At 33.9% G+C, this 12,386-nt stretch overlaps 1 protein-coding gene across 8 annotated transcripts in view; it reads left to right on the top strand.

Moving 5' to 3' along the window:
* The window catches only part of GULP1 (GULP, engulfment adaptor PTB domain containing 1), a 176,614-nt gene that overhangs the window by 59,988 nt on the left and 104,240 nt on the right, over window positions 1-12,386 (top strand). For 6 of the 8 annotated variants that reach the window (XM_012728179.1, XM_004674453.2, XM_012728178.1 and 3 more), the window contains exon 2: window positions 8,958-9,086. The exons of the other annotated variants lie outside the window; for them this stretch is intronic. The gene's annotated coding sequence lies outside the window, so the exon portion shown is untranslated. The remainder of the gene's footprint in view (window positions 1-8,957; window positions 9,087-12,386) is intronic. 8 annotated transcript variants of the gene reach the window in all.

Genomic DNA, 12,386 nt, shown 5'->3' with positions numbered 1-12,386 from the left:
GGGTGGTGAAAGGATTCACTAGAGACAGAGTGGGGAGCAGAACAGGCAGAGTGACGAAGTACACTGCTGAGGGGAGCAGTGGGCGGGTCAGGAGTGGTCTGCCACACCATGTGGGTCACCCTCTGGGGTGGGGATCGAACTCATACTGAAGTGGCTTTGCTTCTCAGTGCTGTGTTTTAACCCACTGTGTCACCAGGGAGGGCCCCATATGCGTGTTTTATTGAGCTCTTTGAACACAGCACTGAATGTTCAGTAAGTTCACTGGATGAATAGAACGGGAAGAAAAAGGAACAAGCATCTTTACAATTATGATAAATGGTAAACTATTTTTTCAGTCATAATTTGGAGAGAGAGAAATCCCTCATCAAACAGGTAGTGAGGGCGTGGTTTTATCTTTGCTTCAATCTGTGGTTTCAGAAGAGTTTTTCTGATCCTTTCAATCCCCCCTTCTTTTTTTTTCCTCTGTAAATGGTTACAGGAAAGCATAAATAGTGTGTGCTCTTGGTAGTGTCATCATCATTAGCTTTGTTAAATGAAGTTGTACTGTATCGATTCGATTTTAAGTGTCTTCATGGTTGCTAAAGAGGACTGGCTTACTCCTTTTATTTCATTAAGAATTTTCACGAGCAGTGCCCTGAAATAGTACTAGTGTTCCCCCCACCATTTTTTAAAAGATAATTTCTTTTTGCATAGAACTGGGGTGTGGGCCAGAAGTGTAGGAGGTGGGAGGATTCACCAGAGACAGGCTGAAGAGCCGAGCAGGTTGGATTGACTGAAATATACTGCTGAGGGGAAGGGCGAGTGAGATAGGAGGAGAGGGGATTGAACTCAGGCTGTCACAGTCTCAGTGCTGAGACTTAATCCTTAGGCCACCAGGGAGGTTCCTACTTGGCCCTTAATAATAGATCCAGAGCATTATAAAGACTGCTCTTTGACCATTTTCTTCTTTAACATATTAACAGCTTAGAAATTAGACGTACTTGGAATTACATGATGTATTTTTTTATGGCTGTGTTGAAGTCTCATGAAAAGACTTTGCAAAAGGTTTGATGCAAGTGGACACTGACATCACTTGTTGGAAATGAGAAAATTGGCTATAAATTTTACCTTGTCATCACGAGTCATCACTTCTCCTGTACTGCATCCTTACTGACAAGTGACATGATCTCATATTTGTTTAATTCTTTATACTTTGAAAAGTGCTTTCATATATAAATTCTTTGAAAATAACCCCTCAAGAGAGTGTTATTAGCATTAAGTTGCAGGTGCTCTAAATGTTATTTTTACCTAAGTTCCTTTAAAATATTTAATTATCAGAGACTTCTTCTAATTGTGTTGACATTTCCACATTTTTTTTTCTATTCTGATAAATCTGAACAGAAAAGAATCTTGCTATATTTATACTATATGCACTATAGTAAACTATATGATAGGAGTTGAAACCTTTCTTTGGGGGTAAAATAGTCTCAGTTGAGATTTTTGTAGTCCTCTTTGCTTCATTTACCATAGTGTACCTGATGAAGAGCTGAAACATGACTGGTATTTTGTTAAGATAGCAATAATGCCTTTCAGATGAGGAAAATGTATGATAGAGAAGGCTTGAATAGAAAAATGCTCATAGCTTGGGTAAATATAATACTTATTATTCATTGTAAGTATTTTACATATTCATTTTATAACATTAGACTTTATCCACTGGACTTGAGGGAATGACTCAAAACTTATTCTCCTTTCTTCAATGATTACAATTTATTGAATTCTGTTTGAGATGGGCCTTAGGTCTGAATGAGAGTGGCAAAAATGAACAAGAAAATTTTAGAGAAGGATCAGATATCTTTGGGGAGCATTGCATATTAAGAGAGCATGTTATACTGGATCTATTTAAAAAAAAAAAAACAAACAATGGGACCCTCCCTGGTGGCACAGCAGGTTCAAGCACAGCACTAAGAAGCTAAAGTCACTCAGCATGAGTTCGATCTGCATCCCTCTCCATGTCTTGCAGACCTCTCCTGACCTGCCCTCTGCTCCCCTCTTCGTCAGTCTGCCTGTTTGCTTTCCATTTTGTCTCTGGTGAATTCTCTCACCACCCCTGCACCTTGGACCTATACCCTAATTCTGTATGCCTGAATAATTTTTTTTTTAAAAAGGTCATTTTTTTTAAGGGAAGAATGACAAAAAAAAAATGAATGTCCGAAAAAAAAAAACAAAAAACAAATGTCAGCAAGCTAAACTTTTGTTATTTATAGCTGATAATTTGGGGAAAACTTTGCTGTGCCTTATGATATTTTGTATACCCAATCTTTAAAGTGAAATTGTACAGCCAGGAATCTGATATACCCATCAAATCTCTTATAAAAATCACTTAAAGTTGAGTTTATTTTTCCAATTATAAACACAGATAGTTCAAGTCTTTAGTTTTGATAGCTCATTCAGATACTGTGTAGATATCAAAATCCTTATCAGATAGCAAAAAGCAATAAATGTTCTAAGTGTCAACCTAGATAATGTCCCCAGATATTTCTATGACCATTTGGTAAAGCACATATTTACTTAGCTATATCTTTGCGAAGAGATCCAAAAATGTAAAGAATAGCTCATTAGAATAGACTCATTTGAAGTAATTATATTCAGCTGCCAATCAATTCTTTGTTTTCATGTAGAACATTAATTTGTCAGGAATGAAAAAAATATTCATGTTGTTTATTTTTTAATTAGTAATTGCTTATGCATTGCCTACCAAATTTATAAAGTTTCTCAAATCTATCCTAATCTGCTTACTTACAGTTGTTTAAACGAATCATGTTTATATTGTCTTGCAGAGAAGTGAAAATGATTAGTATAATACTAAAGCCTAAACTTGATGAAATGCTGTATCATTTTTTTATAAAAAAATGCAAACATTTTAAAGTTTATAAATTGCTCTCCTAATTCTGATCTTCCGTGTCCTTTTGTAGCTTCTAACAATAGATATCTTTGGAATGCTAAAAGATTATCTGAATAACTTACTGGTAGAAAACTTTTTATAGCCATATCCATCACTTTAGCTATTTTACTGTTAGTTAATTTAAGGAAAAATCACAGTAAATTCAGTAAAGTATATACATTTCACCTTAGTAAATAAAATATAGTTGAAAGAGCAGTTATTTGGTTGCACTTAACAGAAAATAAATTATAACTCAGGCAAAAGAATATTATGTTGGTTATCATAATTGAAAGCTCTAGAGTGAAGCTTCAGGCCTGGTGAATTCCAGTCACTTAGATTTTGTTTTTTTTTTTTTTTTTTTTTAAACTCATAGCTCTCTGTCCACTGATTTGGATTCATTTTAAGGCAGAAACCCTGAAAATAAAATAACCACTAGGCTTTCAAGCCTAGTTAGTCAACTCAAGTAGAAAGGGATTACTTTTTTCTCAATAGTTTTAGAAAGACATTCTGATTTGATATTCCTTGTTCTAATATAAGATGCCATTTTCAGTCCTGAAACACTAATTTGTGATCAGAGTCCTGGTGCTCTCATTGCCCAGCCTGGGAACTAGCATTGGGGCACTTAAACCAAACATGGTTCTCAGGAAGGAGGGATGTGGTGTAGGTCTGCAAAGGAAACTTGGGGTGCTAGTAATAAGCACCTCTCTGTGTTTTGCTGTTGTTTGTTTTTGTGGTAAGACACAGGTGAGGACAGGAAAGTGCAGGTAGGCATCCTTCAATTAAATGAAGAGTGAAATGTATGCTGTCATGTGAAAATGCCATTGCTCTAAGGAGCAGCAGCTTAAAATAGTATCCTAATGTTGGGTATAGAACACCATAAATGACTGCAAATGTTTGATTGCTCAAGAGAGACTTTGAAACAAAACCAATCAAAACATAAAATACTTAGAATAATAGTATCTCTGTGACTACTCTTCTGTAAAATATTAATTTGGTGAATAAATACATTTACACGTTTGTGTTCTGAATTGTATCAATATGGAAGGTATTCCAAATTTTACTGAACATTATTTGTATCACTTCACTTACTTATATCCAATTATGATGATACTGCATTTAACTTAGAATAAATAGATAAGGATTAGTTAAACACCCCTGCCTTAGCTGTAGGAAATCAGAACACTGAATTACATAGCACTGAAATTTGCCTTTCAATTCATTATGTACTTCATGGATATTAGTATGTATATTAACTCCACAAGACTTGAAATATTAGACTAATGGCTTTTTATATAATACACACTAATGAATGATTTCTGACTCATTTTTTTTCATTTAAGAATCAACTTGAGTTTCTTTTTTTAAAGATTTATTTATCTGGGGTACAGGCCAGTGGTGCAGGGACAGTGAGAGGATTCATCAGAAACAGAGTGGGGAGCTGAACATGAAGATTGACAAAGTACACTGTTGAGGGAAGCAGTGGGCACGATAGGAGAAGTACACTGTGCCATGTGGGTCACCTCCCTGGGTAGGGATCAAACTTGTGCTGAAGCAGCTATGGCTAGCTTCATAGTGCCGTACTATCAGGAAGGGCCCCAACCTCAGTTTCTTGATTTTCTTCATCAAACAGCCTCTAACATGAAACATTAGTAATTAAATAACATACATGAATAGTAAATAAAATTCTTTGACATCTTCAGTAGTGACTTTCCTACCACTGTGTGTAACAGTTCAGATTTTCCTTGTTGGAATGAACTTAATGCCTTTGTATTAATTCACAGCTAAGGTGTAATGTAAGGATCAGCAACATCTATTTCTCAACTTATGGAAGTATATATTTCAAAAGAAGTAACACATTTTGGCAATCCAGTTGTGAAAAAAATTAGTAAAAAGTCATTTCTGGTAAGGGAGACTTGAAAGTAGCATTATCATCTGTTCCTAGTCTGTGTTGGTATCTTTTTTTTTGTAAAACTTGGAGATGTGTATTAAAATACTTAAAAAAGATCAAATAGTTTTTACCAGTTTTACTTCTAGGAAGCAATAGTAAGGAATAAATTGAAATGAATACACTGAGGTCACATGATGTTTAGTTACTGTTTATTTGTAAATTTCCCTATCACTATGTATATAATAGGTCAATTTTCTTTGGTGGATTGCACCTTTATCATGTGGAGAAGCCAGGTGGGGAAGGAGAATTGACCACCATGATCTCCAAGATTTTCCAGGTTTCTGCACTCCTGGTCAATGTTTTGGGATATACAAGTCACCTTTGGCCCAGAAAAAAAATCCAGGAATTAATTTGCTAATTGTGAGCAAAAGGCTCTTTCTCTTGTAGCCCTCATTCTTGTTTTTTCTCGTGTGTTTCTCTCTTTTTATTCTTTCTTTTCTCCTGCCTCCTTCCCCCTGTTAGACATTGTTGGTATTCCTACACTTTTCCCCAGCCAATTTTATTTTTTTTTTACAAATTCCTTTGCATTAAAAGTTTTTCTATCTTTGTATGACATTCACTCTGCCATACATCATTCATTAACTCAAGTCAATTTTTAATTTTTGCCTAATGGGCACTACTTTTTATCTCAATGCCTGGACTGTGTTTTCCATAAAATACCCTTACTATGGGAGAGGTTAGAGTTTGTGAAGAAATGTAAATGTCAAAAAAAGAACAAAGGCTTTATGTTAACCCATTTTTGCTGAAAAATATAACTGAACGTTTCACAGAAACTGACATGAGCTTTCTACTGATTTCTGCAGAAAGAGTGAATGACTTGATAATTATTCTCCTTACTCTTCTAATTAGGAAAATTTCCTGCTGGTGACAGCTCAGAGTGCTTCTAAAAGTTTCATGCCAAGTGTAGAGGAAAAAACTAGATTGAATTTGTTTTTAAATAGGTAAATTGAAAATTGTCATTAATTCTGAAATAGTTTGCCAGGTCTCATCTACTATCATTGTTTTTCCTTTTTCATACCAAAAGCTGCAGTAGAGAACTTAGAATGCAAAAGAACATTATCAGGTGCTGAGAGTTCTTGGCATAGTTGACATCTGTGAGAGTAAGTACGCCCTGATCCAGGGTATTCTGGCTCTACATAAATTATATCCAAAGTATGATTACAGTTTTCCACCTTAAAAATGTGAATGCTCTGGGTCTACTGTATTTTTACATTATCATTTAACAAATATACACTAACTTCTAAGATACATTTTGCTGGTCTTACCTTCTTTCTCATGGTTTCTTTAGAGCCACATTTGCTGCATGATTTTCTAAAGCATTTTCTAAAGCATATATTTTATCATGCCACCTTCATGGCCTGTTATTATTATATTCCTTTTTTGTTCATGTTTATCATATTCCTGTTACTTTTGAGGTAAAATCCAAATTTCTTAGTATGACATTGCGGAATCTTCATGCTATCGCCTTACTTTGCCTTAAAACTTCTTATGACATATCCCCCCATAAACATCCTATTTTCAAATTATAGATGCCATTCTTTGAAGGTATGTCTGCTCTTTGAAGGATGAAGATGGTATGTTCTTTATTCCTGTTACTGTTACAGGGCAGCCCCAGGTGGGAACAGTGAGTTCTCACCCAGGCATGTATCTGAAGCAGAACCTTTTCAAAAGAAGAGTAAATCCCAACGAAAGATAACTGAAGGTTGATAAAAAGAGTGTTCCCTGTGGTTTAATCACATAAGTTGAATTTAAAGTAATTATAACTTAATGATTAAATTTTTAATTTTTGTAGTAATATCTCCATCCTTCATTTTTTGAAGATCAACCTCTTTAGCTCATTCTAGTCCATGCTCATCTTTCTTTCCTGTAGTTAGCTAAACCATAAGCATGTGTTTCAGGGGAACAGCTGCCAGCAGCAGTCTGACTTGAGTTTGAGTTTTAGTGCTTCCAGTTATTTGTAACTGTTCAAGTCCCCATTTTCTGAGACTCCATTATCCTCATGTATTGTGTGGAGTTCATGATCCTGGTGTTCTAGGATTGATGTGTCCAGAAAGGTGATGTGTCGAAACTCCTTAAGGCATTTGTGCTTTTTCAAAGGTGTCTTGCACTGTATAAGATACGTAAATGGCAGTAATCAAACTATTAAGATAAAAGAGCAAATATGCAGGAAATTTCCCCCCACAACATTTTGAAAATTAGATTGAATATTGCTAAATTCTTGGAGCTAGTTTAAAAAAAAAAAGTAAATGTAGTGGCTTCTATTTCATTTGATAAAAAGTAGGGCTACCTTCTAGCTGACTATATATTTAATATATGGTATATATATGTCATTAATAAACTGAAGCACCTAGTCATATTGTAATGGTACTAACATTTCTTAAACTAATACTGTTGTGAAAAATGAAGGTTTTAGTAAAGAAATGGTTGGCTTCATCTAATTTCATATAGATCTTCAAATTTCATTTGATATAGATAATGAATGGTAGTAAAACTGAATAATTAAGTGTATTATGTCCACACTAAAATTTTAAGAATCATTTGAAGTAGAAATCAGGTAAGATTTATTTTATAAAATTGAAAATTACATTCAAATGAGCACACATAAACATGCCTCATATTTTACAGGAATATGTAAGATGTTCTCTAAATGAGCAGCTTTAATCATATCAGATGGAGTAATTTAATTTTATATACCGCTTCATATTTCATATGTTATATGTAATAAATGGTGGCAAAAAAGTATAAAGTTGAGTATTATCTTCACACTAAAATTTTAAGAATCATTTGAAATGGAAATCAATTTTTATATTATAAAATTTTAAATTGGTTTCATCTCATTTTTTGTAAGAATATTTAAAATGCTCTTTATAGGAACAAATTTAATCATATCACACACGGAATAGGTTCATTTCAAAGTATCCGTGATTTTCCTGGGTAAAAAAAAAAAAAAAATAGGCACAAGTTCATTCTTGTTTTTGATGTGGATTTTTTTTATGCTTCTTTATTCTGTCTCATTGCATAAAATAGTCTAGCTTGAAACGTATTTCTTACAGTAAGCCTGGATTTCAATCAATATGAGGAGAAATAAAAGCTGTGGGTATGTTAAATGGAATTAGCTATTTTAAGGAAAACACATTTATTTTGCTATAATATTTTGAATGTGGCTTTTTTAAGTCTGGTTAAAAATTATAACTTATGTTATCTCTAGTGGTTTTTTTCCAATACAAATATTTTACAAGTAGGAAAATTACCATTTGAACAAGCTAAAGATATAGGTCTGGCTACCAGTGGCTTGTATTAAAGTTGTGGAGGGAAATAGAATGAAAGGTTAGATATATTTTCATGATTTTATCTGCAGAACTATCTTTTTACTGTCTTGGCTAGAAGAGATGATACACCATGGATATTTTCTAACACACTCTGAATGTTCTGTGGATTTTTCTGCTACTATTTGAATTTATGTCAAAGGTATATTTGAAATAAGTGAATTAGGGAAAACATAATTTGTGTTGTTGCTCCGGAATGACTTTTTCTTTTGCCTGTTGGAATAAAGAAATGTATAAAATTTTAACCAAGTGCTGTCTGTGTTCTAGTTACAGCATCAGAATGAACAGAAGTATATAACCGATTTAAATTCCTCTCCATAGAAATAAAAGTGGAATGGACATTACAATAGACCAGTGCTTTCTTGCATTCTGTTTTCACCTGCTTAATCATGGTCAGGATGTGTGCTTTGGTTAGTTTGGGCTAAAACATGAAGGAGAGGGTTGAGACTTAATTGTAAGACAGCCCCAGCAAGAACAGGGTATATTACCAACCAACCATCACTCTTTTTATAGTAACATACCTAGAAGTTTTAAAATATTTAACTTTGTATTTAGCAAGGTTTCAATTTTCCCTTTAGCAAGCTGTTATTTTATCTTTTAAAAAAGTTGCATTGTTTTCCTATTATTAGGTCACTTTCTTGAACTTTCACAAGACATAATTAAGCAATTAAAATTTTATAATACATATTGTAACTTTTAAATAAAAAATATAAAAATGTTATTATTAATTCTACTAAGTCAATTGTGATTTTATTTTTAGTTAATGTGTTTCTCTGCTGTACATATGATTGAAAGTGATAGAAGAAGAATTTGGATGGCAGCTGTATGATCGAAACTGTCTAAAGTCAAGTGTCTGCATATTATTTCAACTATATTTGCACACACCCAGGTAAGAATAGTGTTTATATGTTTATCACCACTAAAAATTTTTTTGAAACTATAAAGATGTTTTATTTTGTCTCAAATACTGAAAAAATAATTTTATTATAAACAATGATAAATATGTAAAGGTGAGACAAATTAAAACCACAAATTAGCCGGTTTTGTAAAAATGACTTATGTTATCATTTTGTTTATATCGTTTTATTTTTGTTTTATTGATTATTCCCTTTAAACAAAACTGGAATGATTTTTAATGTGTTTTGTTAATTTCTTTATTAATTTTATAACAAATCTGTTTTTGTTCTATTTGAGGATATGAATTAGTGTTTTCAGAGTGTCAGTTATTAAATGAATAAACACAAATGGTTTTAAATGAATGGCCAGGTTGGAACAAAGGCGTACAATTTAGAAGGCACAATCAATATTCAGGATTTTGAATGACAGGGTAATATAGCAGAGCAATTAGAACTTCGTTCTATGATTGGATTCCTATACTTAAACATTTGATTTCATTATTAGGTAGTGAGGGACAATTTTAAGTGTAGAAAGTGATCTAAGTTGTACTTTTAAGACTTTAATCAGTAGTGGTGTTTATGTCAAATTAAAGAGAAAGAAATTCCAAAGCACAGGAGAATAATTGTAGGCATTTTCTTTCATTTTCATTAGCATTAGTAAGCTCTTACTATTTGCTAGGCACTAAGCTAGGAACTGTAGAAAAAATGTGACCCCTATCCCTGAAGAATTTATAATATTGTGGATAAAACATGCATAACATCATGGTAGTGTAACAATTGAATGGTAGTCAAAGAAAGGCTAGTTTGTAACTAATTATGTTGCAATGCTGAGGTTTCCCAAAAACATGGAGCCTGATCAAGATTAGTCAAAAGCAATGTCTTTAAAGTTTGCAAAAATGCAAAGTAGGAGTGGCAACTTTCTAAGGTGAGAGTGGTATAAATAAGAAAATACTGTGTGGAGAGAGGAGATTTGACAGGAGATTAAGAGAAAGGTCTTTCAGGCAAGATGGTAGTGCTTGCTGTATTTTAACCAAAATAGGAAAAATACAGCAAAAGTCGGATTTTAGTTTTTGATGTTGAACACTGAAAAATTTCTGCCTCTTTTTATTGTTTGCTAGAATAGTCAGTGTTTTTTAAAAAATATCATTGCAATTCCTTATATAATTGAAGACTCATTGAGGAAAAGTGATTGGGCTTCCTTAAAGTGAAAATACAAGTATAATGAGAATAAGAACATCTTGTGAGATAAAGAACTGATACACAGTTTGATTCATAACCATTGTATGTATGACCCAGCTTTAGCCTTTCCAGCAATTTCAAAGTAGATATGTGTCCCTTGCTTGAAGAGCTCAGATAAATTTATTTTAGGAAGTCTTAATAGAATGGACAGGAAAAGCCTAATACTTAGAGGTGACCTAAATCATGCAATGTTGAAAGGAAAGAGAGTATAATTCTAAGTAGGTTAGTTTATGGGAGTTCAAAATTTGACTTCTCCAAGGAATTCTGTTCTGACTTTTGGAATCTGGATCAGATTCTTGTCCTGTTAGCAATATATCTTAACACCATTTCCATTCCTCTGACATACATTTGCATGGTCTTGTATATCATCTGAAACTCTAAGATTCAGTTCTAAGATTAGAACTGTGTCATCATTCATCACTACAGATACAAAGTTACATCTAAATAAACTGACCACAATGTTTAATAGAGCATACACCATAAATATTTCTTAATTGCAAAATTAAATTTATTTGCATGGTTTATCATAGTTAATGCTGACCCAACCTAGACATGTCTGTTTTCTAGGGCTGTTTAATTAATTTTTTATTGCTGTTTGATAAACCATTCTAAAGCTTAGTAGCTAAAAAGAGTGTTTATGGCCCTCCCTGGTGGCGCAGCGGGTTAAAGCACTGCACTGAGAAACTAAAGCCACATCCGCATGAGTTCGATTCCCGCCTGCCCCGGAGGTGACCACATGGCGATGCAGACCTCTCCTGACTCACCCGCTGCTCCCCTCAGCAGTGTACTTCGTCGATCTGCCTGTTCTGCTCCCCACTCTGTCTCTGGTGAATCCTCTCATCCTCCGCATCTCTGGCCTGTACCCCAGGTCTGTACGAATAAATAAATAAATCTAAAAAAAAAAAAAAAAGAGTGTTTATGTATTATTACAGTTTCTGTGGGTGATGACTCCAGGCCCAGCTTTGCTGATGCTGCTGCTCTAGGGTCATGATGTTACAGTTAAACAGCTGAAGGCACCATCTTTCCAAAGCTCAGCCAGGACAAAGTGGTCTACTTTCAGAGGCAGTGAGGAAGGGCCTCTGTCTGAAAACTACCTTTTCCCAGACCAATACTCGAAGAAAGAGCAAAAATAAGCAGACACCACTAAAACCATATTCCTCTACAACCCAATCTGGGAAGTGTTGCTTGTAGTAAATTAAATGATAACCTCCAGACATATATATTCAAATCTTAACCTGTGGTACTTGTGAACATAATTGGAAAAACAGTCTTTGAAGATGTAATTAAATTAAGGATCTCAAATCATCTCAGTTTACTGGAAGAACCCTAATCCCACTGCCGTTCTTTATGAGAAGATCGGCGTGGTGGAACAATTTAGCAGTCCCTTGGTGTCACCAGAGCTGGAAAGGGCAAAAACCAAAAATTACCTTTGAGGTTCTGGAGAAGTTCAACCTTTCTGACACACTGATTTTAGTCATCTGGACTTTAGAACTAAGAATACAGTAAATTTCTGTTGTTCTAAGCCAACCAGTTCTTCTGTCATTTATATAATAACAGTACCATACAAATCATTTTTTGCCTTGTTTTTTAATTAAAAAAAAAAAGCAAAGACAGAAATAGTGAATCACTCTATCTTGTACACATTCAGATACAGGTAATTAATAGATCTGGAATCCCAGGAAACAGAGATCCTTGGAAGTCTCACATGCTTAAAAATAGTGATACTTCTTTTGTATTTACTACCTTTCTGAATTACTATTCATTTGAGTAACCAATTGGAAAATTGAGAGTCAATTTGAATTCCTTCTTTATTTTAATACCCATAATCTCTACTGATTATCCAGTCTTTTCCATTCTGTTCATGAATTTTTTTATCATGTTTCCTTTTTCTGAGTTTTGCTCCTAGAGTCTATAGGCTTTTGTTATCTCTTTCCAAAAATATCAGAATAGCCCCTAAGTGGCCAATTTGTTTCTGAGCTTTCCTCCTCAAATCTTTCCCTGTAAAGTGGCTTTTGAAGAATCCAAATGAGATTACACCATTCCTTTTATTTAAC

Source organism: Condylura cristata, unplaced genomic scaffold (assembly GCF_000260355.1).
Source record: "Condylura cristata isolate star-nosed mole 26May11 unplaced genomic scaffold, ConCri1.0 scaffold00002, whole genome shotgun sequence".
Lineage (NCBI taxonomy): Eukaryota > Metazoa > Chordata > Mammalia > Eulipotyphla > Talpidae > Condylura > Condylura cristata.
The sequence above is the reverse complement of the archived record's forward strand: the minus strand, read 5'-3'. Positions and strand labels throughout refer to the sequence as shown.